General features: G+C 47.3%; 1 protein-coding gene across 1 annotated transcript in view; it reads left to right on the top strand.

The window, feature by feature from the left end:
• The window catches only part of LOC139060295 (uncharacterized), a 92,307-nt gene that overhangs the window by 807 nt on the left and 66,738 nt on the right, over positions 1-24,762 (top strand). The window lies entirely within an intron of this gene.

Below are 24,762 nucleotides of genomic sequence, written 5' to 3'. Positions count from 1 at the left end.
ACATCCGCTAGCTCGTAGACACTGGCGCCGAGATTTGCATCCTTCATCTTACACGTTGGCTGCGCGCCGCCATCCGCCCGACTCGCCTTCTCTTACCGCGGTCAACGGATCGACCATCCTGACCTACCGACAAAAGCCGGTGACTTGACATTGCCATCAGACTACCTTTCGCTACATCTTTGTCATCGCTGCCGTGAGCCAGCCCATCATCGGAGCCAACTTTCCGTGGCACTACAAGTTCGTTGTTGACGTGCGGCGCAACCACATCTTGGGCTCTAAGACGAACGTGACCTTCAAGACGATGAGCAAAACGTGAACAAGGTGAATGCAGGATGCATTCACCTTGTTTACGTTTTGCTCAACGTCTTGAATTTCTATCTCCCGCATTCCCCGTCTTTTAACCGTTCAAGGTGTTTCCTGGCGCGCTCTACCGCTTCGGCTTCTCCAAGCGCAGATGGCCTTTCCCGAGACCTACTCGGCCGTCTTTCCCGAGTTTCAGGACGTCTTGCGACCACCTTCATTTCAGCCATCGGTCGCTCACAGCGTGACTCATCATATCGTCCCGACTGGCTCCCCCGTGTTTGCTCGGACTCGTCGCCTCACGTCGGATCGTCTAGCTGTCGCCAAAAAGAAGTTTCAACATATGCTTGACTTTGGCTTCATTCGTCCCTCCTCCAGTCCTCGGGCCTCGCCGCTCCATATGATGTTCAAGAAGACCGGTAATTGGCACCCTTGCGGTTGTTACACTGCTCTCAGCAAGGCCGCTGTCCCTAACTGGTACCCGATACCTAACATTCAGGACTTTACGTCGGCACTCCATGACTGCAGCACTCTTAGCAAAGTCGACCTTGCGAAAGCCTGCCACCACATTCCTGTGTCAACCTCAGATATTCTCAAGACCGCCGTTATAACACCCTTCGGCCTGTTCGATGTCTGCGCATGTCTTTCGGTCTTCGTAATGTGGCCCAGACCTTTCAGCGTTTCGTTGACCAGGTATTACGTGGCTCGACATGCTGATTTGCCTATCTTGACGACATCCACGCCTACAGCACAACCGCCGAAGCTCACAAACTCCATCTACGTTAACTGCTCGCAAGACTGAACAAGTTTTGTATTGTCGTTAACGGTCCGAAGAGCGAGTTATGCATGATGGAATTGGATTTCCTCGGCTGTAGCGTCAACGCACACGTCATTCGCCCACTCCCTACCCGCGTCACAGTCATCCGTCAGTTTCTTCAGCGATCCACCACCAGGCAACCTCGCGAATTTCCTGGCCTCGCCAACCATTACCACCGCTCCATTCCTCGCTGTGCCCCAATATACTGCAGCCTCTACTAGACCTTATCTCGCGGCCCAAGACACCGAATACTCCCATGGCCTGTAATGACACCACTGAGTTCACGTTTAGACGTGTCAAGGAAGCCATTGCCGGCGTGACGCTCCACGTCTACAAGAAATGCGACGCCCCAACGTCTGCCATGGTTGACGCATCGGACACCGTTCACGGTGCGGTCTTGTAGCAGTTCGTTTCTGGTCTTTTGCAGCCCACTGTCTTCCTATCCAGGAAGCTTGTGCCCCCTGAGCGCTGCTGCAGGACGTTCGGCCGAGAGCTGCTCGTCATCTATTTGGCTGTGAAGCACTTTCCACATTTTCTCTAGGGACGCTGCTTTCATGACCTTACCGACCATAAACCACTGGCATCCACCCTAGTGTCCAGCAGCACCTCCTATGTCCCCCGCAAAATCAGGCAGCTCGCCTACATTTCTGGATTCACCGGCTGCATTCGTAACAACTGCGGAAAATGTCTCGCGCCGACATCCATGCAACGGACCACGACCGACCGGCCATCGACTTCACTGCCATGGCTACCGCCTACAGTGTCGATGCCGAGCTCCAGCTGCTTCGAGATTGAGCTGCCGAACGTGGCTCAATGTGGCGTGCACGAACGTGGAAAGTGGGGCGGAAGCACGCCTTCTTATGTCGCGCTCAAGGAAGTGCAGAGTAAGGCGAGGGTATCCAAAGGGGAACGGGGGGGGGGGGGTGTCTACTTCGGCGGCTGCTGCTTACGCCAAAGTCGTGCGGACGCCCTATCGTGAAAGCAACATGCGACGAGGACAAAGTGCCCTCCCGCGATTGCCTCATCTTAAAGGCGACCTGCGATGTCCGCGCTGTACTGACAGCTTCGTATGCGCTGTGCTTTCAACGTTTCGTTCGCATTGAAGTGAGAAACACAGGAAGGTGAACTCTCGCTGATGGTGCTGCGATTCCTCACTCCAGCGTTATTATAGCAGCGAGTTTCCGTGGTCACCGAGCGAGATGTGTTTAGGTTTATCTGTGTGCGCGTGACATCGTGCTTGTGAATCTAGTTGGTAAGCAAATATGTACAAATTTAAGCAGCGATAAAGCTGCTATTCTTACAAGTTTAAGCGGCGATAAAGCTGCTATCTTTATTTCGTATAGCGTCTACTAATTTGCTATCGCAATCGGTGCTTCATCTTCCGGGTGAAACTGCGTATTTTTTTACCTATTTTTGACCATGTAAGATTAGGTGTGATACTGAACTAGGTGCAACATAGAATTTACTTTCATATTGAGAAAAGACAAAAAATTATTTCTTTTTTTCAGAATTGTCGCTCACTCTGCCTTAAAGGCTGCAGGAAATGGCGCCGCTTCTTTTTCACAATCCCTCTCAATGTCTTGCCTTCGTGCGAAGCTGCGAATTTTTCCTCTCTGTTTCATTTCGGCACTTCCGTTTCTCATTTCCTACTTCCGGTCCTAATTTAATCCACAGAAGTGCTTGCCAGCGGCGTCTTGTTGAAAAACTTCGTGGGTGCATGCGCCAGTGCTTAAGTGGGTCTATTTTGGCTTACTTGAAGCTTCTGGACTTTGTTGTTGACGCCAAATGACTAAAGAAACAACAGCAGACGTGCCACTTGATTTATGCTGTAGTACCGAGTTATAAAATTCGAATCATTCCTTAATTCGCCGTATCTCAAGCATTTCAGACAGCATAAATAAATAAAAAGTGTTGAAACGAGATGTTTCATATTGCTTATCAATCCTACACATAAAAAAATGTACCCTTGAGGTTCAATTGGATCTATAAAGGTCACTTCTGTTGCTTTGCTCTTTAGCAACACCCCATTATGGCCTCCTCTTACTAACTTTAGGTTACTTAAAGGGTGTTTAAAACACGTAAAATGTCATACGGGTTGATTTCCCAGCGCTGTGCGCCAAGCCAATTTTCGAGCATGTCAAATGGTTGCAATAGGCAATCAATGTCACCCCGATACTTAATGTATATGACACCCTCGGTGATGAAGTAGAGAGACAGAGCTGTTCTATTTTCTATTCTGCGCTTCGTTTGTTAGCCCTAGTTATTTAGACGTCAGCTGCCAAGCGTAAGCAAATAGCGCGTCAGCCAACTAGAGTACTTCAAGACCATGTTCTTTCTGGTGCAGCGTGGACGCCGGTGCAATATGCTTAGCAAGTCCTGCTCATTTCACGCAGTAACAGGGCTTGCGCATCGTGTCAAGCGCAAGCCCTGGGCACGTGCATCGTCCGATCGGCTGCTGACGCGGCCGGTATCAGTGTTGGAACGTTTTCCTGAGACAACCTCGAACCTGGATGACATGGAACCACGACTGCTGTCTGGGACACGCCTATAAAGTTGGACCTTCGGGAGTCGCTTGAGTGGGCACGGCAGCAGCGCAACCGCCATACTGTCTAATCACCAATTTTTGTTGCTCGAGCACGTCAGTTACTATACCAAATTCGGTTACAGTAATGACAACTGTTTCGTTGTAGTGCTACCGTGCCCGAATGTGCTTTTTTCCAAGTTTGCATCTATGTGCCTTTTGTTGTCGGGTGATGTAGAGCTAAATCCTGGGCCTGACACTAAGGCTTTGTCGAAGGAGCTTTGCGATGGACAAAAAGCAATTCAAAAGGATCTAGATACCTTGGGAAAGCGACTCGAGCATCTAGAAAAGAGCCTTCAAATCGTTAAGGATCAAGCAAATAGCATAGTCAACAAAAACTCTTAAAGAACTAAACGAGACCATTGTAAAGCAACAGGAGAGGTTGATAAATTTAGAGGACAGAAGCCGGCGAAACAAGCTCATGGTCTTTGGAGTGACAGAAAGCAAAAAAGAATCCACTGAATAACTTAAAACAAAATTCTAAGCGAACCTTTCGAAGAAAAACTTGGTGTGGTGTTGACAAGAGTGGAAAGAATCCACAGAGTTGGCAGAAAGATAGAAAGCAACCTTGACCAGTGATCTTGCGACGTTATGACTAGAGAAAAAAAAATCGGAACAGTACCAAAGCTCTAAGAAACTTAAAGGACGCAGCATTTCGATTGGCGATGACTTTTTCAAGGAAAGACTGGCAAAACGCAAGCTGCTCTGGAATGCGGCAAAACAGGAACGTGTTGATGGTCAACGAGTTCACCTTAATTATGCCAAGTTAATAATAAACAGCGATGTGTTTGCCTGGGATTACTCTAAAAACCGCCGAGTACGAATTCGCGGTAATAACCCTCCACCGGCCGAAGACTCGGAGTGAAGCCATGTGAGCCTAATGTGTTCTGACTTTCGATTAACTAACTTGAATGCTAGGAGGGTTACGAATAAAATTACTGATCTAGAACACTTACTAGCTAACTACGATCCACATATTGTCACTGTCAGTGAAACATGGCTTCGGCCTGAAATAAAAGATCATAAAATTATACCCTCCGGCTGCAAAATATTTCTCAATGATCGATAATCGCGAGGAGGAGGTGCAGCCATCATAGTGAAAGAAAATATTGACTGCCTTTTGATGCAAGGAATTCTGAATCACGAAAGGTTTGGTGCCAAATAAACTTTGAAAATTCGTCATGTATTATTCGAGCATTGTACGGTCCACCAAGCGTGCACATATGGTATTTAGAAGATTTACAACGCCTCTTGGAGGGACTCAAACCCTCGAAATGTAAGTTTATTCTTGCGGGAGATTTTAACGTCGGGGGTATTTGAATGGAATACTTTGTGTGAATTTGTGTGAATAATTGATGTGAAAGAACGCGCTTCCTGTGAAGTTCTTCTCGATATCGCCTTTAGTCATGATTTGACGCAGGTTGTTCGTGAAAGTCGTGAAAGCATTGTAGCGTTCCTAACTAGAACGGCAACAGAAATGACATCATCTAAGTGAGACGGGTGTCGTCCGCCATTTTATTCCAACTTCTTCCTCCTCACTTCTCCCCTAGCACCTTCCTTCGTCTTCTTTCATGCGTCCAGCGCAGACCGCTTCACTCTTCCGGATTTCTTTTAATTACACCTCCTGGGGTAATACTTGAATACGTTTCCAATAGCGGCGCACTCTGTTTGGCCCGAGGCTCCGGCGTACCAGACATTCTTCAATATTCCACGCTGGCATGCAGTCTTAATAACTTGAAATGGTCCGCAATATTTTGAATTTGAGGGCACAGCTCCTTTCCTTACAAGGACATAGTCTCCAGGCTGTATGTCCGGTATCTCGCTACTGTGCCTTTTATCAAAGTTTCGCTTCATGCGGCGCTTGTAGATCTCCTGTTCTTTGACAGTTTTCCTTACTTCCGCAAGTTCGAGGTTCTCTAGGAGACCTAGCTCACGATCTGCAGGAAGTATGGGCGCTGTACCTGAAGTTACAAAATGAGGGCTGCAGCCTAAACTCGTGGTGTATGATCTGTTGTGATGCTTCACAGCGGCCTCGAGACAGCACTTCCAGCCACCGGCAAAGTCTGGATACATCTTCAGATACTGTTTGATGTCTCGTATGGCACGTTCCGCTAGGCCGTTTGCTGCCGGGTGGTATGGAGAAGAATACTTTATCATGATGCCGTGCTCCTGGGCCCACTTTGATAATTTGGCACTCCGAAAAGCCGGCCCGTTGTCGCAGACGAGCGTCTTTGTGTGTTTAAAACACTCAGCTTTGAGGAGGTCTATTACGCTGTTTGCGTCTTCTTTGCCAGCTTTAGCCGCAATCGTCCGTGTGCACTCATCTATGGAGAGCAAGAAAGCTTGCGTTCGCTTGACTCCTTCCCCCTTCTTTTTGAGCTCCGCGAAGTCCAAATGAATTACTTCGAACGGGATGCTTGAATATTCAGGGTTTGTCATAACGTCTGTCGATTGCTTGAATTTAACTTTGTTCACCTGGCAGAGGTGGCATGTGCGGATGTAATGGCTGATGTCGTTTTTCATGCCCGGCCATGTGAATCTCATGAGCAATTTCTTATAAGTGCGCCAGAAGCCATCATGTCCACCCGATTCAGGGGTGTCGTGGTATAGATGAAGAATCCTTGGAATCATAGTTGGTGGTACGTGATACCTTCCATTGATAAACTGGAGCTCTTCTGTACCTTCCCATAGCTTAATATGATTGATTGTATCTGGATTATTGCTTGATTCCTGTACAAGTAATCTTGATAGTGCGTCAGCGTCAGTGAGGAGTGGGCCAGGACGGTGCGAAATTACGAAATCAAATTGTTGCAGATAGTTCACCCATCTAGCAATGCGGCCTCTTGGCTGGGCCATGCTCAGAAGTTGAGTCAATGCTTGATGGTCCGTGAAAAGTATGAATTTGGCACCTTCCAGGTAAGTACGAAAGTACTGCACAGCTTTTAAGACGGCCAGAGCTTCCTTTTCTGTGGTACAGTAATTGATTTCGGCGGGTTTCAGGGTATAGCTGTAGTACCCCACGACGTAGTGTTTGGTTTGATCAGCTTGTTTGGATGGCTTCTGGTATAGAACTGCACCGGTAGCATAATGTGATGCGTCCGTGTTCAGCACGAAAGGCAAGGAAAAATCCGGTATTCGCAAGATGGGGTCCGACGATATTAGTTTTACAAGCTCACGATAGACAGCTTCGCACTTCTCGTCCCATTGAAAAGGCACGTCTTTCTGAGTTAAACGTGTGAGGCACCTTGTTCTCAGTGCGTAGTCTTTGATAAACGCCCGGAAGTGTCCTGCAAGGCCAAGAAAAACGCGCAGGGAGTGCACATCATAAGGCTTTACCAGCTTGGAGATTCTCTCTACCGATTCTTGCTTGGTGCTTTTAGTCTGTCCATCAAACACCCTGCCAAGAAATACTACGGTATCTTGAAAGAACGCACTTTTCTTGAAGTTGACTTTGAGTTGGGCAAGACTGAGGGCATGAAGAACTTTTGAAAGATGACTACGGTGTTCGTCCTTTGTCTTTGAGTAGATGATGATGTCGTCGATGTACACATTGCAAAATGTGCCCAGGTAAGGTTTCAGAATGTCCGTCATAATCTTCTGAAACCACGCAGGGGAGTTTTTCCAACCAAATGGTAGGCGGTTGTACTCAAACAAGTCAAATGGGGTTATGAACGCGGTGTACTTCTTCGTTTCTTCACTTAGTGGAATCTGCCAAAAGCCCTTGCAGAGATATATTCGTGAAAACCAATGGCAACCACCGGTTTCGTCAATGATGTCGTCGATTCTCGGCATTGGATAAGGTATCAATTCAGTTTGACGATTGAGAGCCCGGTAGTCTGTGCAGAGGCGGAATGTCCCGTCTTCTTTAGGTGCAATAGTGATAGGAGAAGCAAATGGGGATACAGAAGGCCGGATGATACCTGCGTCTAACATTTCTTGCAACTCCTTTTTCAGCCACACCTTTTTATCTCTGGACATATTATAGGGGGTTCTACGAACCACTGTTTTATCTGCGAGCTCGAAAGGAACGACATGGGATTTCATTGCTGGAGGGTAGCTTCCTATGCATATAAGCTCTGGGTATTTAGTCTTGATGTCTTCGTGGTGAAAAATTAGCCTTGATACACTAGGTTCTTCACCAGGGTCTTCTGTTCTTATCGTGTCTTCGGCCATTACCTTGTCATCCCAATAGAGGTTCATCTTAAGTTTTTTCATGTCTGGACGGGACAAAAGAAAATCGTAGGTGACATTGGGAATGGCCAATACGTCACTGGTAATAGCATTTCCTTGAAATTCAATAGCCAGGGTTACCCATTCGCTATGCATGGTCACTGACCCATCGTAGGCTTGGACACGCAATGTTCTACCAGCGTGCAGACGACTGGCATCCACTCGAGTCTTGTTGATAATAGATACCGAAGCTCCACTGTCAACGAGAGCCTTCACTTCAATGCCATCTACCTTAATGGGGGCGTACAATAAGCTTGACGACACCAAATATACTGTCTCACTGAAGCTCTTTTTCTGGGGCTTGTGATGCACGGTAGACAGATTATGTGGAAGTAGGTTGCCGTGAACTGCGGTAATTGGTTCTTCACCATCCTCACAGTCATGATTTACGCTTCCCAGAGATTTGTTTATGAAGCTGTGTTCACATTCAGTTGACGGCAACGACTCTAGATTGGAATCAAGTTGCTCTGTTCTACCATCTGGCTGTCTTCTCGAGGTAATTCTTGGCACTGAGGTCTGTAGAAAGTTCACAAGGTCATCAAACGTTCTTGGACCTTTGAGCTGGACATGACAACGGATCTCGATACACAACCCTTGCGTTATCAAAGCTACAACAGCAGAAGACGACAGCTTCGGTTCTGCAGAATACAACAGGCGACGCTTCTCAAGACAGTACTCAAGCAGAGAGCCACCTGTATAACTGAACCGCAGTGCCGCATCCCATCTTTCTACTGCGTTGCCTTCGAAAGCCCCTAAAAAGTTGCTTTTCCACAGTTCCCAACACGTTGTTCCATAATCCATGAGTTGCACGTCATACCATTTTCTGGCTATACCGCCCAAATAGCGGCGCATATGCAAAATCTTTGTGTCGTCGGAGTGCCACAGATTCTTGTCACAGGCGTACTCGAAAAAACACAGCCAGTAGTGTGCATTTTGCGATTTTCCTTCAAAAACATCTGGTTCAACAATACTTCGTGCTGACTGCTCTCGACTAAGCGCTTGGACGAAAGTTCTCATTATTTCGATCTGTTGTATAATGTTCCTTTGCAGTTCCATAACACTCAAGTCTAGGCTCACCTTCCCGGCAGGCGTTTCCTCTTTGAGGGTGCCACGTCGTATGGGTTCCAGAACGAGTTCGCTCAGTGTCTGCAGTTGTAGATTCACTGTCACCGATCCTGTTTGCACGAGGGCTTGGCGGCTGATTGCAGCTTGTTGCAGTACCACGTTGATCAGCGCGGTAGAACTAACTTCAAGAGGAAGGTCCGTCGCTGGCTCACCGTGCACTTGGTATCGGGTGAACACAACAGACTCTGATGACGCCTGGTCGACGAAAAACGTCACCCGCATCGCTGGTCTTCGAAAACTGTCGGCTGCGCCAAAATGTAGCGTTCCTAACTAGAACGGCAACAGAAATGACATCATCTAAGTGAGACGGGTGTCGTCCGCCATTTTATTCCAACTTCTTCCTCCTCACTTCTCCCCTAGCACCTTCCTTCGTCTTCTTTCATGCGTCCAGCGCAGACCGCTTCAAGCATACGTGTAGCAGGATCAGCACAGTCTACGCTTGACTTAGTCCTTGATGCGCGTTTGCGTAATTACAAAGTACACATTCAAAACGGACTATCTGATCACAAACTTATTTCTGTTGAACTTAGAACCGATCTTACTTCTGCCCGAACCAAAGAAAAGACCACATTTGTTCGCCAGTACGAGAGAGCCGATAACACGATCATTATCGACTACTTATCATTTACGTTGGACAGTTTCAGAGCGGAAAGTGACGTCAATGACTTGTGGCAGCGGTTTAAAGAAATTGTCTCACATTGTATCTCAAGATTTGTACCGTTGCAAAAACAAAGATAAAAGAAACAAAATCCATGGGCAACCCGAGAAATAATTCACTTAAAGAGACAGATCGCCCGCCAAAGACGGAAGAGAAAAAGGAACCACGAAAAATTAGCCCTGTTATCACGGCAGTTATGAACTAAAATTAAGACAGCCAAAGAGAAGTATTACACCTAAAGCTTGTCCAACTTTATGGTTTCCTCCCAACACCGCTTTTGGCGCCACTTATCGCAGGATGAAAATAACCCACATAGCTTTATCATCAACGGTTCGGTTCTGCACGATCACGAAACGATAGCGTCACATTATAACACATTTTTCAATCTGTTTTCCCCGCGGTTGGGCGGTGAAGCATCGCAAAATCAGATGCCTGCTCATCATTCTTCGAAAATGTCGGACGTAACCAAAACGTACGAAGGCGTCATTTCCCTCCTGGTAAACATTAACGTAAAAAATGTAATAGCCCTGACGATATACCAAATGGTGTTTTACATAGACATGCGCAATGCATTGGACACTATCTTACGATTATTTTTAAAGCCTCACTTGAACAAAAGCGCGTCCCGAATGACTTGTTAGTGGCCAAGGTTGTTCCAGTTTTCAAATTTGGAGACCCGCAATAAATTGAAAGTTACCGCCCCATTTCCTCATCTTTTGTATGCTGTACACTTCTTGAGCATGTAATATCGAAATCAATATACACCTGACTGGAAGACAAAAAGCTTCTATATTCAAATCAACATGGTTTTTCGCGGAATCTTTCAACAGTGACTCAACTGGTAGAAACAATTGATGATTTGCGAGGGCTTTGGACAACGAGGGCAAATTGACTGTATTTCTCTTGACATGTCCAAAGCCTTCGACAGAGTTCCTCATTCAGAGCTAATTGATAAGTTGGTTCATCTTGGCATAACTACAACCTAACACAATGTATTCGTGCATACCTAACAGTCAGAACTCAGCACGTAGAAATTATGGGCTCCAAATCAGAATTATTAGACGCCACATCCGTGTTCTACAAGGGTTTGTGTTGAGTCCAGTGTTATTTGTTGTCTGTGTTAATGATATTGCGCAATATATTAACAAAGACATAAGGGTGCGACTTTTCGCAGATGATTGCCTCCTTTGTAAAGAAATAAACAAGCAGGACAATTCGAAAATTCCTAATGACGCTCTCCAAGTGGTTGAGCAGTGGTGCGAAATATCAGAAATGAAAATTAACAGAGATATAACTGTTGTATTTCATGTCACAAACAAGACAAAACATGTTGACTTTAACTACACCCTGGGTTCTTTTACACTTGCCAGTGTTGATAGCCTTAAATATTTAGGCGTAACCATTTCCAAGAATCTGAGTTGAAAGAAACATGTTAAAACCATATCTTCGACAGCAGAGATGAAGCTGGTTTTGCGTAGGAAGCTCAAGCTTGCTTCGAAAGGTGCCAACTGCCAACTTATATCTGGTAAGACCAACACTGGAATATGCGAATATTTTATGGGACCCTTATGAAACAGGATTGATCAACATGATTGAAAGAGTCCAACGAAGAGCTACTCGAATTATTTTGTCGCGTTACTCGCAAACTGAGTCTGTTACAGAACTGTTGCAGTTACTTAAATTACCCTCCTTTGCCGAACGACGCCACGTAGCCAGCCTTAGGTTTGTTTTCTTGCTATAGAAATGGCATTTTAACGTAAATACTACTCACTACTTAGTGCCACAACAAGGTAGAACCTCAAGAGGTACACATGAACATAACTTCCGGATATCTCAACTGTAGAGTAATGCATACGCCAATTCTTTTTCCCCGGAGCAATTAATGAATGGAACAGACTACCAACAACCATTATTCAAAGGGATACATAACACAACTTGAAAACAAGCTGAAGCAATTCGCCTCCTAAAGAAAATTTTCTACATTATGTTACATATAATACAGACTGTTCTTATTCTCTCTGTATATTGCGTGTGTATTTGTACTGTTACTAGTTTCCCGGTGTTTTTATGAATGCACGCTCGAAAACGACCACCCCTGTAACGACCTCCGGGCCAAGAGTATTACTAAACAAATAAATGAAATAAAAAACAAACATTCGCAGGTGGCTGCGGAGCATACTACCACCGATATGAACGCATCATTTATGGTGAAGGTGACGTGCCCCGTTGGTTAAGTGGAGCGACGCGATCCTTTTGTCCACCTCTCTCTTTCTGGCCTTTCATATGATGCTACTAGCTTCGCTTAAATTGTTTAGTCTTAGTGCTGGGGGGCTATTCTGTAGGAGTTCACCTAGTGGACTGTCGATTTCGGCCGCTGCTGATTGGCTGGGGCCGCTCGTCTCCTCCTCACTCGTACAGCTGCGTCCAATCAGCAGCGGCTGAAATGGAGTCCACCAGGTGCACTCTTGCAGAATACCCCCTCCCCTCCCCCCCTCCCTGTTCTATAGATAAACTAAAGGGGCATGGCGTGGGCCTGTTGAAGCAGCTAGAAACGCCGCTGCACTTTCTAGGCGCACTTCTATTCTTCTTGGCAGTACCTTCTCTTGGCAGTTTTTTGTCCGTCGTCTATGTATGCGCTGTAAGTGACGATTGATACCATGGAATACCAACTAGCCCATACCCAAAGCTTGCTCCGGTATAGCGGCAGAAAGGGAACATTTTCGATGGGCAACCTCTATAGGTCCGCATTTCGAAGCGCTGGGAAACAGCGGCGCTGCTTCTGTTTTTGTTTGCTTATACAAAACTGCTTGTTTGCCTAGTTGCTAAAAAACATGTTTTTTCCGCAATTGAACACACACAAAAGGAAGACACATAGAGACAACAAGGCCGCCCGTGTTGTCTTTATGTGTCTTCCTTTTGTGTGTGTTCAATTTCTGCAAAAACATGTCTTGTTTGTTTGTTTTCAGTTAACGTTTCAGAAAACACTTCTGTATTACTTCGCAGTGCATCTTAAGTACTACGGTAGGATTCCAGTACAATATATCGCTCTAAAATGAAAAGGGAGTATGCATATCTCCAAAAGAACCATTGCAGGGAAAGGCTGGCATTTTAAAAAAATTAGTCATTCATGCAGGTGTATTAGTTCGCTCAAACACCCGTTTATATTGGAGTAAAGAGGTGAGTTATAGGCACACCCTTAAGGGTGGAAATTTCCTCAGTGCGCACCTATTACTACTCCATGCTTAATACGAAGGTGTCCAAGACCAAATCACTGGGCTTGATGTGGTTGCACCTCCCTCGTTTTTTTTTTTGCGCGCGATGTGACGTATTTGTTTAAAACTGTAGTAATAGCCTTGAGAACTGGTGAAGGAGGGCGACCCCAACTCCTCTCCCCCCCCCTCTCTACCATCTCCCGCCAGAACCATCCCAGACCAAGTAGCCAAGAAGAATTGAACATCCCCTCCTCGATCCCCCTCTCTCGCCGGACCACTAAAGCTAAAAAGTTGCGCCTCGACATCTTCGTCGTCATCCCCCCCTGAAGAAGCAGCTGAGATGGTACCGAAACGTCGGGAAAATAAACTTTCTGTTTGGTTGGAGCCACCTGAAAATAGTAGCTACGACACACTTTCTTTCCGGGATTGTACATGTTCCGATAAACTGCAAGACAAATTAAACCGGCTGTGCTTGTCAAGCCACGTATTATCTGCGCGAATGTCTCTCTGATAGCCTCCACACATATACGGGGATTCGCAAGACGCCGTACGCGAACTAAGGCAAACTGACGCACACCCACTGGCAACCACCATCCTCGAAGAAGCGACAGAAATGTGGCACAAAGGACCTGAGCTGCAAATTCATTGGACACCGAATCATATGGGCCCAGGAAGGAATGGGTGAGCGGACGCGCTTGCGCGGGAAGCAAATTTATGCACCCCCCCCCCATTCTTCTTGCCCCGCTTCCGCTGCAGCCCGATCGACAGATGTAGACGCTGCAGTTGCTCACCTATAGCTCCGACAGCATATAAAGCTTGATCTGCAAGTGCTTCTGCCCGAAGGCCATGTCCGCCTGCCTCCTGGACTTCCATGCCGGAGAAGCATGGCACTCCGGCGTCTGAGCACCGGCACAGCAATCACGCTTGCCTTCAAAGCCCAATACCTTGACAAATGATAAGAAGCCAACAAAGTCTGACACCAAAGACCACATAGGGTAAATTACTTGTGCTTAATTAATAAAATAAATAAATGATAAAATAATGGGAATGAAACTGGATGAAAAACCAACTTGGCACAGGTGGGAACGAAAATAAAGAAACACTAGTCGTTCTGCACCCTTACGCCCAATGCCGACGCAATACCATTTTCGCATTAATCCATGCACTTTGCACCACTCGCACGACACTCCTAGGAGATGAGGGAGAGCGCTATCATATGCTGCCAGCTTTCGGATCGATGCAGTGGCTTACGTAATGTTTAATTATGGCGCCCGCTTCCTTGAGCAACTTTGAAGAAAATATGGACAATCACAGTGCGAGCGAGAGCACTTCTAAGTAGCGCGCACTTATACTGCAAAAAGGTCGTCGCTTTCCTTAGGCATGATTGTCATCGTGATCCATGGGGGCGTGGGGGACACAAAGAGAGATAGATGAACAGAACAGACGCACAAATGCAGGAAAAGATGCGAACGGCCTAAACGAACATGGTTTCGAACTCTCAACTGAAGTTCTTTTTCGTTATGATTAAGTGTGGCTGTTATTGATAATGATTTCAATAGTTGAATCACAAATTCATCATGGATTTTGAGATTCTCTAGCGGGGCTATTACGATCAGTCGAAAAAGGATCGTGAGCAATGGGTCGTTCACGAGCCTTTCTCGAAAGTTAGAAGCCTCCTCCTTCGCCCCCCCCCCCAAAAAAAATAAAAGCGCTGGGCATTCTGTTCAAAATAACTTTCATTAACGACGCTGCATCTAAACTGAGAATTCCCTTTAAAGTACCCCGAAACACAAGATTCACCTTAGCCACTTCAACAGGGAACGAAGTGTGGTCCAGCTCTACGACCTGGCGGCACCGTCGACTTGGAGAAAGGAAAGAGCCACCGCGAAGGACTTCTTGTAAAGTGGGGGTATATTAGCAAAAAAAGGGGAAAGATCAGTCACATGTTGGTATCTCTTCCCGCCGCCTATTTCCAAGGATTGCGCCAGGTCTCGACACGCCTCTGTAACCACCGGAAACACGTATAAACGCGTTTACGCTTCCCGCCGCCTCACTCGCCCTACCAAAAGGAGTCGGACCGGCTTGTTAACGTTGTTTTTTAAAATAAATCTTTGTTGGAGTGTTCCAGTTGCTCGTGCCCACCAGAGAAGTCTATCAGGAAGGTTTACCTTAGAAAAAAGATCAACTGCCCCAGTTCTCACTGATAGTGCGCGTCAACGATTTTTTCTAAGCAGACGTTTCATTAGAGTGAGTTCAATGATGAGACAAACAGCCAGAAAGATATATATAGTACGTAGTTGTTGGGAACCCAAAAGCAAAACGCAATGATGCAGCAACGCTGCGTCGTGTACGTGTTCAACACCGTAGATGGTAGTGATATACCCCGTGACGCTTCACGTCTACGTCGGAAGGCGGCTGAGAAATTCGTGTTGCCGCAGCCCCCCTCAACCACAGTCTCGGGTATAGTGACGTTTTTTGGGGACGCCACTCTCTCCGCGTAATTTAAAGAGAGAGCAACATAAGAGCATTCTTTTCTCTCAAGGAGCCTGCATTTCAAGGGCACTGTGACCGGGGCTTCGTAAAAATTAGCACCCCAATTAATATTTCCCTTCCCCCTTCTTATCCCGCATTCATGATACACAACTGTAGTGAGACATGAAATCCGGGCCTAACAGAATAGGCACACAAGTGCGACAATGGCATCCGAACTCCACAAAAAAAATAACACAATATTGTGGGTTGTCATTTATTATCGCTGACAGAATGACGGCTGCTAGGCGGCTCCCTCTAGCGGAAGTCATTTGAAAGGCTATAGGGAACATAAGTCAAGAGAAAAGAGCTTTCACCGGCCGGCGCTAGAGGTGCCAGACGTTCCAGCCATTACACTATTAGAGGAGTTCCTTTAATCAATACAAAAACAAGAAGCGCTCCCGGAAATGATTATTCGTATCGCGGCGACAAAGTGTCATTGATTTTCACGAGCCAGGCGAACTCTATTACTGTGCCTGAAAACAACAGAAAGAAAGAAAGAAAGAAAGAAAGAAAGAAAGAAAGAAAGAAAGAAAGAAAGAAAGAAAGAAAGAAAGAAAGAAAGAAAGAAAGAAAGAAAGAAAGAAAGAATAATGGTTCATTTAACGCGCTCCGTCAGTCTGTCCACGTTTATTCTCGTTTTTTTTTTTGTGTCGTCACAGGAAGGTTTAGCTCGGCGGCTGCTATCTAAATGCATGGGAACAAAACAATTGTGTTTTTCAACAATCCTTGCAAAGATATCGGTGTGTTTGTTACAATGAAGAAAAAAAACAAGAGCAAAGATCTAGCAACTGTGCGAAGCAGGTTTTTAATTTAGGCCGTAAACTTTAATATTGTCACGTGGTAGTGACGGTGAAGAAAGAGCACAGTAGCAGTACTGTGAAAGACAAAACTAGCTTTTATTGGGCGAACCTGTGCCCACAAAACAGGATACACTTAAAGCACAACGATAGCGGCGAACACAGTCGGCGATCGTCGAAAAGCTGATCAGCGGGTCAAGCGCGTCGGCTTTTATAGATCAGTCGTCGAATGTTCCAGATTAACTGATGGGACCCGCGTGTCTTCCACAAAGTTCTACACCATTCGTGTCACGCGATGAAATCTGATAACACAAGGTTCGGCGACAACAGACACGCGGATAGAAGCGTCGATAACTTTCCAGAAACGTCGGATACATGCAAGCGCGTCCCGCGCTCTGCGATAACATTTGTTAGGCGGCTAAACGTGGTCGCCCGATAAAGATAAGTACACGTGTCATTACCCTCCTCTTAAAAAGCATCGACCCGATGCTGCAAACAAACGAAAGTAATAAATAAGCACTCGTAGCAATGAAAACAACAAAATAAGGGAAGTTCGTTAGCGTCCGTAAAACGGTTTAAGACGCACCACGTGGACCACTTCAGGTCGTACGCGGCGTCGCTGTGAATGCGAGATGCGATCTGGCACGACCTCATAGTCCAGTGCGCCAATACGTCGAATGACCTTGTAAGGACCGAAATAGCGGCGCAATAGCTTCTCGCTCAGTCCTCGTCGGCGTATAGGGGTCCATACCCAAACACGGTCGCCGGGCTGGTACTCGACGAAGCGTCGTCGGAGGTTGTAGTGTCGGCTGTCCGTACGCTGCTGGTTTTTGATCCGTAGGCGGGCGAGTTGTCGGGCTTCTTCGGCGCGCTGGAGATAGCTAGCGACGTCAACATTCTCTTCGTCAGTTACGTGCGGCAGCATGGCGTCAAGCGTCGTCGTCGGGTTCCTGCCGTAAACCAGCTTAAACGGCGTGATCTGTGTTCTTTCCTGCACCGCCGTGTTGTACGCAAAGGTTACGTACGGCAGGACGGCGTCCCACGTCTTGTGTTCGACGTCGACGTACATTGCTAGCATGTCGGCGAGGGTCTTGTTCAGGCGCTCCGTGAGACCATTCGTCTGCGGATGGTAGGCAGTTGTCCTCCTGTGGCTTGTCTGGCTGTACTGCAGAATGGCTTGGGTGAGCTCTGCTGTAAAAGCCGTTCCTCTGTCGGTGATGAGGACTTCTGGAGCACCATGTCGCAACAGGATGTTCTCGACGAAAAATTTAGCCACTTCGGCTGCGCTGCCTTTCGGTAGAGCTTTAGTTTCAGCGAAGCGGGTGAGATAGTCCGTCGCCACGACAATCCACTTATTTCCGGAAGCTGATGTCGGAAACGGTCCCAACAAGTCCATCCCGATCTGCTGAAAAGGTCGGTAAGGAGGCTGGATCGGCTGTAGTAATCCCGCTGGTCTTGTCGGCGGTGTCTTGCGTCGCTGACAGTCGCGGCATGTCTTGACGTAACGGGCGACATCGGCGGTTAGGCGCGGCCAGTAATACTTTTCCTGTATTCTCGACAGCGTCCGGGAGAATCCGAGGTGCCCAGCGGTTGGATCGTCGTGTAGGGCGTGCAGTATTTCTGGACGCAGCGCTGACGGTACAACAAGAAGGTAGCTGGCGCGGACTGGCGAGAAGTTCTTCTTCACGAGCAGGTTGTTTTGAAGCGTGAACGAAGATAATCCACGCTTAAATGCCCTTGGGACTATGTCGGTGTGCCCTTCCAAATACTCGACTAGGGCTTTAAGCTCCGAGTCTCCTCGTTGCTGTTCGGCGAAGTCTTCCGCGCTTATTATTCCAAGGAAAGCGTCGTCATCTTCGTCATCTTGCGGCGGCGGGTCAATGGGGGCGCGGGATAGGCAATCGGCATCTGAGTGTTTTCGTCCGGACTTGTAAGTTACAGTGATGTATTCTTGTAGCCTGAGGCTCCACCGTGCCAGCCGTCCTGAAGGGTATTTTAGGTTAGCTAGCCAACACAACGCGTGATGATCGCTGACCACCTTGAATGGCCTGCCATATAGGTAAGGGCGAAATTTCGCTGTGGCCCAAACGATGGCGAGGCATTCCTTTTCGGTTGTAGAATAATTGCCTTCTGCTTTTGACAATGATCGGCTAGCGTAAGCTATCACGTGTTCATGTCCATCTTTTCTCTGGACTAGGACGGCACCGAGGCCTAGGCTACTGGCGTCAGTGTGTATTTCGGTATCGGCGTGCTCGTCGAAGTGCGCAAGTACGGGCGGCGACTGCATGCGTCGTTTGAGTTCTTGAAATGCGTCGGCCTGTGGCGTTTCCCACTTGAACTCGACGTCACATTTAGTTAGCTGTGTCAGCGGCTCAGCGATGCGTGAAAAGTCCTTGACAAATCGCCTGTAGTAGGCACACATGCCAAGAAATCTACGCACTGCCTTCTTGTCGGTGGGCTGCGGGAACTTTGCGATGGCAGCTGTTTTCTGCGGGTCGGGGCGTACTCCGGATTTGCTGATGACGTGGCCTAGGAATAGAAGCTCATCGTAAGCGAAGCGGCACTTTTCTGGCTTCAGAGTGAGCCCAGATGACTTGATGGCCTCTAGTACTGTGGCAAGCCGCCTAAGGTGATCGTCAAAACTTTCGGCGAATACAACGACGTCATCCAAGTAAACGAGACAGGTCTGCCACTTCAATCCTGCTAAAACCGTGTCCATCACGCGCTGGAACGTTGCAGGCGCCGAGCACAGTCCGAATGGCATAACCTTGAACTCGTAGAGGCCGTCTGGGGTGATGAAGGCGGTCTTTTCACGATCTCTTTCGTCGACTTCTATTTGCCAATAGCCAGACTTGAGGTCCATCGACGAGAAGTATTTAGCGTTGCAGAGCCGATCCAATGCGTCGTCTATCCGTGGGAGAGGGTATACGTCTTTCTTCGTGATCTTGTTCAGACGACGATAATCGACGCAGAAACGAAGGGTTCCGTCCTTTTTCTTCACCAGGACAACAGGGGATGCCCACGGGCTTTTCGACGGCTGGATGATGTCGTCGCGCAGCATTTCGTCGACTTGTTCTCTTATAGCTTCACGTTCTCGCGGCGAAACTCGGTAAGGGCTCTGGCGAAGTGGTCGAGCGTACTCCTCGGTGATTATGCGATGCTTGGCGACTGGTGTTTGTCGAAGCCTCGATGACGTCGAAAAGCAGCTTTTGTATCGCCAGAGCAGACTTCTGAGCTGCTGTTGCTTAATCACGGGGAGACTTGGATTAATGTCGTAGTCTGGTTCGGCAACCATGGTCGTCGGGGTAGATGCGGCGGAATCCGAGTGGACAAACGCATTGCTGTTTTCCAGAATTTCCTCGATGTATGCGATCGTCGTACCCTTGTTGATGTGCTTGAACTCCTGGCTGAAATTTGTCAGCAACACTTTCGTGTTTCCTCCGTGCAGTCGAGCGATCCCTCTTGCGACGCAAATTTCACGGTCTAGCAGTAGACGTTGGTCGCCTTCCATGACACCTTCTACGTCAGCGGGTGTTTCGGTGCCGACGGAAATAACAACGCTGGAGCGAGGCGGGATGCTCACTTGATCTTCGAGCACACTCAAGGCGTGGTGACTACGAGGGTTCTCCGACGGTATCGCATGGTCTTCCGACAGAGTTATTGACTTCGACTTCAGGTCGATGACTGCGCCGTGTTGGTTGAGGAAGTCCATGCCGAGAATGATGTCTCGTGAACACTGTTGGAGGATAACGAAGGTGACAGGGTAAGTCCGGTCGTGAATGGTAATTCTTGCCGTGCACATTCCAGTCGGCGTTATGAGGTGTCCTCCGGCGGTACGAATTTGAGGGCCTTGCCACGTAGTCTTAACTTTCTTCAACTGGGCGGCGATGTGTCCACTCATGACGGAGTAATCAGCCCCTGTGTCGACTAAGGCGGTGACTGCGTGGCCGTCGAGAAGCACGTCGAGGTCGGTGGCTCTTTGTCTTGCATTACAGTTCGGTCTTGGCGTCGGATCACGACTGCGTCGCGTTGACCTGTGGCTGGTATGTGACGTCGTCAGGTCGTCTTTCGTCGTGGCATTCTTTCCTTCCAGACTTCGTCGGGACGGCGGCGTGTCGTTATGTCGTCGAGGTAGTTTCTTCGGCGTCTTCGTCGGCGGCGGAGGATCTTCGACAGTTTGACGGACAGCAACCGCACCTCCATCGGTTGCTGCTTTTAGTTTTCCGGATATGGGCTCGCTGACCGGCCCCGAGCTGCGCCAGTGTATGGTCGGCGCTGCGGCGACGGGTAGCGGCCTGGTGATGGTGAACGCGACGGTCGTCGAGAGCTCCACTGAGTAGCGGCGAGGTAGTCGGCGATATCGCGAGGGCGTTCACCTCGCTGCGGCCGCGGAGCATTGACGGCGAAACCTCGCAGTTCCATTTCCCGGTATGGGCATCGTCGGTAGACGTGACCCGCTTCCCCGCAGTGGTAGCAGAGCGGGCGGTGGTCAGGAGCGCGCCAAACGTCGGTCTTCCTCGGGTAGCTCCGCTGGGCGACGGGTGGGCGCGCTGTCGGCGGCGGCGGCGGACGACGGAATTGCGTCGTTGCAGGGCCCTGGCGTGGTCGCTGAGGAGGGCCTTGACGGCGTACGACGTCGGCGTAGGTCATCGCTTCGGGTTGGGGTTGCGGTAATTGAGGTTGCACCTCCGGAACTCCAAGCGACCGCTGAACCTCATCTTTGATGATGTCAGCGATCGAGGCCACTTGAGGCTGCGACGACGGGAAGATCTTCTGAAGCTCCTCTCGTACGACTGCCCTGATAGCCTCGCGCAGGTCTTCGGAGGCCAGTGATTGAACTCCGGCATAGTTTGTAGCGTTGGTCCGGCGGTCGAATTGCCGGTTTCGCATCTCGAGTGTCTTCTCGATGCTAGTGGCCTCGCGAAGAAACTCGTCGACAGTCTTCGGTGGGTTTCGTACCATACCGGCGAAAAGTTCCTCCTTAACACCACGCATTAGTAGCCGGACTTTCTTTTCCTCGGACATTTCCGGGTCGGCGTGGCGGAATAGGCGGCGCATTTCTTCTGTAAAAATCGTGGTGGTCTCGTTGGGCAGCTGCACTCGGGTTTCCAGTAGTGCTTGGGCTCGTTCTCGTCGTACGACGCTTGTGAATAATAATAATAATAATAATAATAATAATAATAATAATGTATGCAGGAAGCCGCTTCGGAAAAGGTCCCAGGTCGTTAACGTGGCTTCTCTGTTCTCGAACCAGAAAGAACACAGTAGAAGTACTGTGAAAGACAAAACTAGCTTTTATTGAGCGAACCTGTGCCCACAAAACAGGATACACTTAAAGCACAACGATAGCGGCGAACACAGTCGGCGATTGTCGAAAAGCTGATCAGCGGGTCAAGCGCGTCGGCTTTTATAGATCAGTCGTCGAATGTTCCAGATTAACTGATGGGACCCGCGTGTCTTCCACAAAGTTCTACACCATTCGTGTCACGCGATGAAATCTGATAACACAAGGTTCGGCGACAACAGACACGCGGATAGAAGCGTCGATAACTTTCCAGAAACGTCGGATACATGCAAGCGCGTCCCGCGCTCTGCGATAAGATTTGTTAGGCGGCTAAACGTGGTCGCCCGATAAAGATAAGTACACGTGTCAATATGATTTGTTGAAACTTGCAAAACTTGGGCAAGCGTTACCGTCACGTTTACAATCGTGTGACTCAGAAATGAAAACTTATATAAGAATTATGTAAACTACATTTATTATAAATCTAAATCTGAAAAAAAAACTGATCTTATATACAACGCTTTGAACAATATCATTTTTATGTTTATTGGACTTTTGTGAAACTCTCATAAACATTGTCACATGTTGATATAAACTGTAATTTCACTTACCACATTCGTCAGCTTTAGTTTATCTAACCGGTGCATATTTTAGACATACAATATTTATTTTTGGTGTCGAGTCCATCATCATCATCAGCCTAGTTACTACCACTGCAGGGCAAAGGCCTCTCCCATACTTCTCCAACTACCCCGGTCATGTACTAATTGTGGCCATGTTGTCCCTGCGAACGTCTTAATGTCATCCGCCCACCTAACTTTCTTCCGCCCCTTGCTACGCTTCCCTTCCTTTGCAATCAAGTCCGCAACCCTTAGTGACCATCGGTTATCTTCCCTCCTCATTACATGTCCGGCCCATGCCCATTTCTTTTTCTTGATTTCAACTAAGATGTCGTTTACCCGCGTTTGTTGCCTCACCAACTCTGCTCTTTTCTTATCCCTTAACGTTACACCCATCATTCTTCTTTCCATAGCTCGTTGCGTCGTCCTCAATTTCAGCAGAACCCTTTTCGTAAGCCTCCAGGTTTCTGCCCCATATGTGAGTACTGGTAACAGACTGTTGTTATACACTTACCTTTTGATGGATAGTGGCAACCTGCTGTTCATGATTTGGGAATGCCTGCCAAACGCACCCCAGCCCATTCTTATTCTTCAGATTATTTCCGTCTCATGATCCGGATCCGCCGTCACTACCTGCCCTAAGTAGATGTATTCCCTTACGACTTCCAGTGCCTCGCTGCCTATTGTAAATTGCTGCTCTCTCCCGAGACTGTTAAGCATTACTTTAGTTTTCTGCAGATTAATTTTCAGACCCACCCTTCTGCTTTGCCTCTCCAGGTCAGTGAGCATGCATTGCAATTGGTCTCCTGAGTTACTAAGCAAGGCAATATCATCAGTGAATCGCAAGTTGCTAAGGTATTCTCCATCAACTTTTATCCCCCATTCTTCCCACTCCAGGTCTCTGAATACCTCCTGTAAACATGCGGTGAATAGCATTGGAGAGATCGTATCTCCCTGTCTGACGCCTTTCTTTATTGGGATTTTGTTGCTTTCTTTGTGGAGGACTACGGTGGCTGTCGAGTGGCTACGGTGGCTGTCGACTACGGTGGCACCCTGATTCCGTAATGCCTCCATGACTGCTGAGGTTTCGACTGAATCAAACGCTTTCTCGTAATCAATGAAAGCTACATATAAGGGTTGGTTATATTCTGCACAGTTCTCTATCACTTGATTGATAGTGTGAATATGGTCTATTGTTGAGTAGCCTTTATGGAATCCTGCCTGGTCCTTTGGTTGACAGAAGTCTAAGGTGTTCCTGATTCTATTTGCGATTACCTTAGTAAATACTTTGTACGCAACGTACAGTAAGCTGATCGGTCTATAATTTTTCAAGTCTTTGGCGTCCCCTTTCTTATGGATTAGGATTATGTTAGCGTTCTTCCAAGATTCCGGTACACTCGAGGTTATGAGGCATTGCGTATACAGGGTGGCCAGTTTCTCTAGAACAATCTGACCACCATCCTTCAACAAATCTGCTGTTACCTGATCCTCCCCAGCTGCCTTCCCCCTTTGCATAGCTCCTAAGGTTTTCTTTACTTCTTCTGGCGTTACCTGTGGGATTTCGAATTTCTCTAGGCTATTCTCTCTTCCACTATCGTCGTGGGTGCCACTGGTACTGTATAAATCTCTATAGAACTCCTCAGCCACTCTAACTATCTCATCCATATTAGTAACGATATTGCCGGCTTTGTCTCTTAACGCACAGATCTGATTCTTGCCTATTCCTAGTTTCTTCTTCAGTGTTTTTAGGCTTCCTCCGTTCCTGAGAGCCTGTTCAATTCTATTGATATTATAGTTCCTGATGTCCGCTGTCTTACGCTTGTTGATTAACTTAGAAAGTTCTGCCAGTTCTATTCTAGCTGTAGGGTTAGAGGCTTTCATACATTGGCGTTTCTTGATCAGATCTTTCGTCTCCTGCGATAGCTTACTGATTTCCTGTCTAACAGCGTTACCACCGACTTCTATTACTAACATATAAATTTCATCCTGCTGTGTTTTCAAACTTACCCATTTTCAGAAATTCTTGGCAAGTATATTCGGACCCTCAGACCAACATTTTTCTTATTACAGTCAATATGTTTAAACGTTTCCTCTTAAATTCAATAAATTTATTGCAGATAGGTCCAGCGGTTGTCTCATAAAAGCACTCCTTAATTTACACATGCATTTCAATAGGAAAATAAGACTTGGCCAATCGCTAAAGCATACTCTTATTAATATGGAGAAGTAGCTCAGGGGCTCATATATAAGTACATGGGAAAAGGGAACTGGTTTTTGTCGACAACCACTGCACCAAATTTGACCAGGCGTGCTGCATTTAAAAAAAAAAGATAAAATATAGTAATTGGTGGTAGTCAATTTTTCGATATAGCTGGAAATCGCAAATTTCCCGAAAAGAAAATTATCAAGTCTGCTCGGTAACTGAGAAATGAAAAGCACTATCTCAATTTCGTCATTGCATCTAATAGTACGTACGCAGCGGACAAATTTGGTGTAATATACATTGTTCTTAAGCACACCACTCATATGTAAGTTGTACTTTTTACAAAATTATTGAAAAAATTGTAACAAATTCACGTAAGGTGTAAATAAGTATATCAAATTTG

This window comes from Dermacentor albipictus, chromosome 5 (assembly GCF_038994185.2).
Source record: "Dermacentor albipictus isolate Rhodes 1998 colony chromosome 5, USDA_Dalb.pri_finalv2, whole genome shotgun sequence".
Classification (NCBI taxonomy): domain Eukaryota; kingdom Metazoa; phylum Arthropoda; class Arachnida; order Ixodida; family Ixodidae; genus Dermacentor; species Dermacentor albipictus.
The sequence above is the reverse complement of the archived record's forward strand: the minus strand, read 5'-3'. Positions and strand labels throughout refer to the sequence as shown.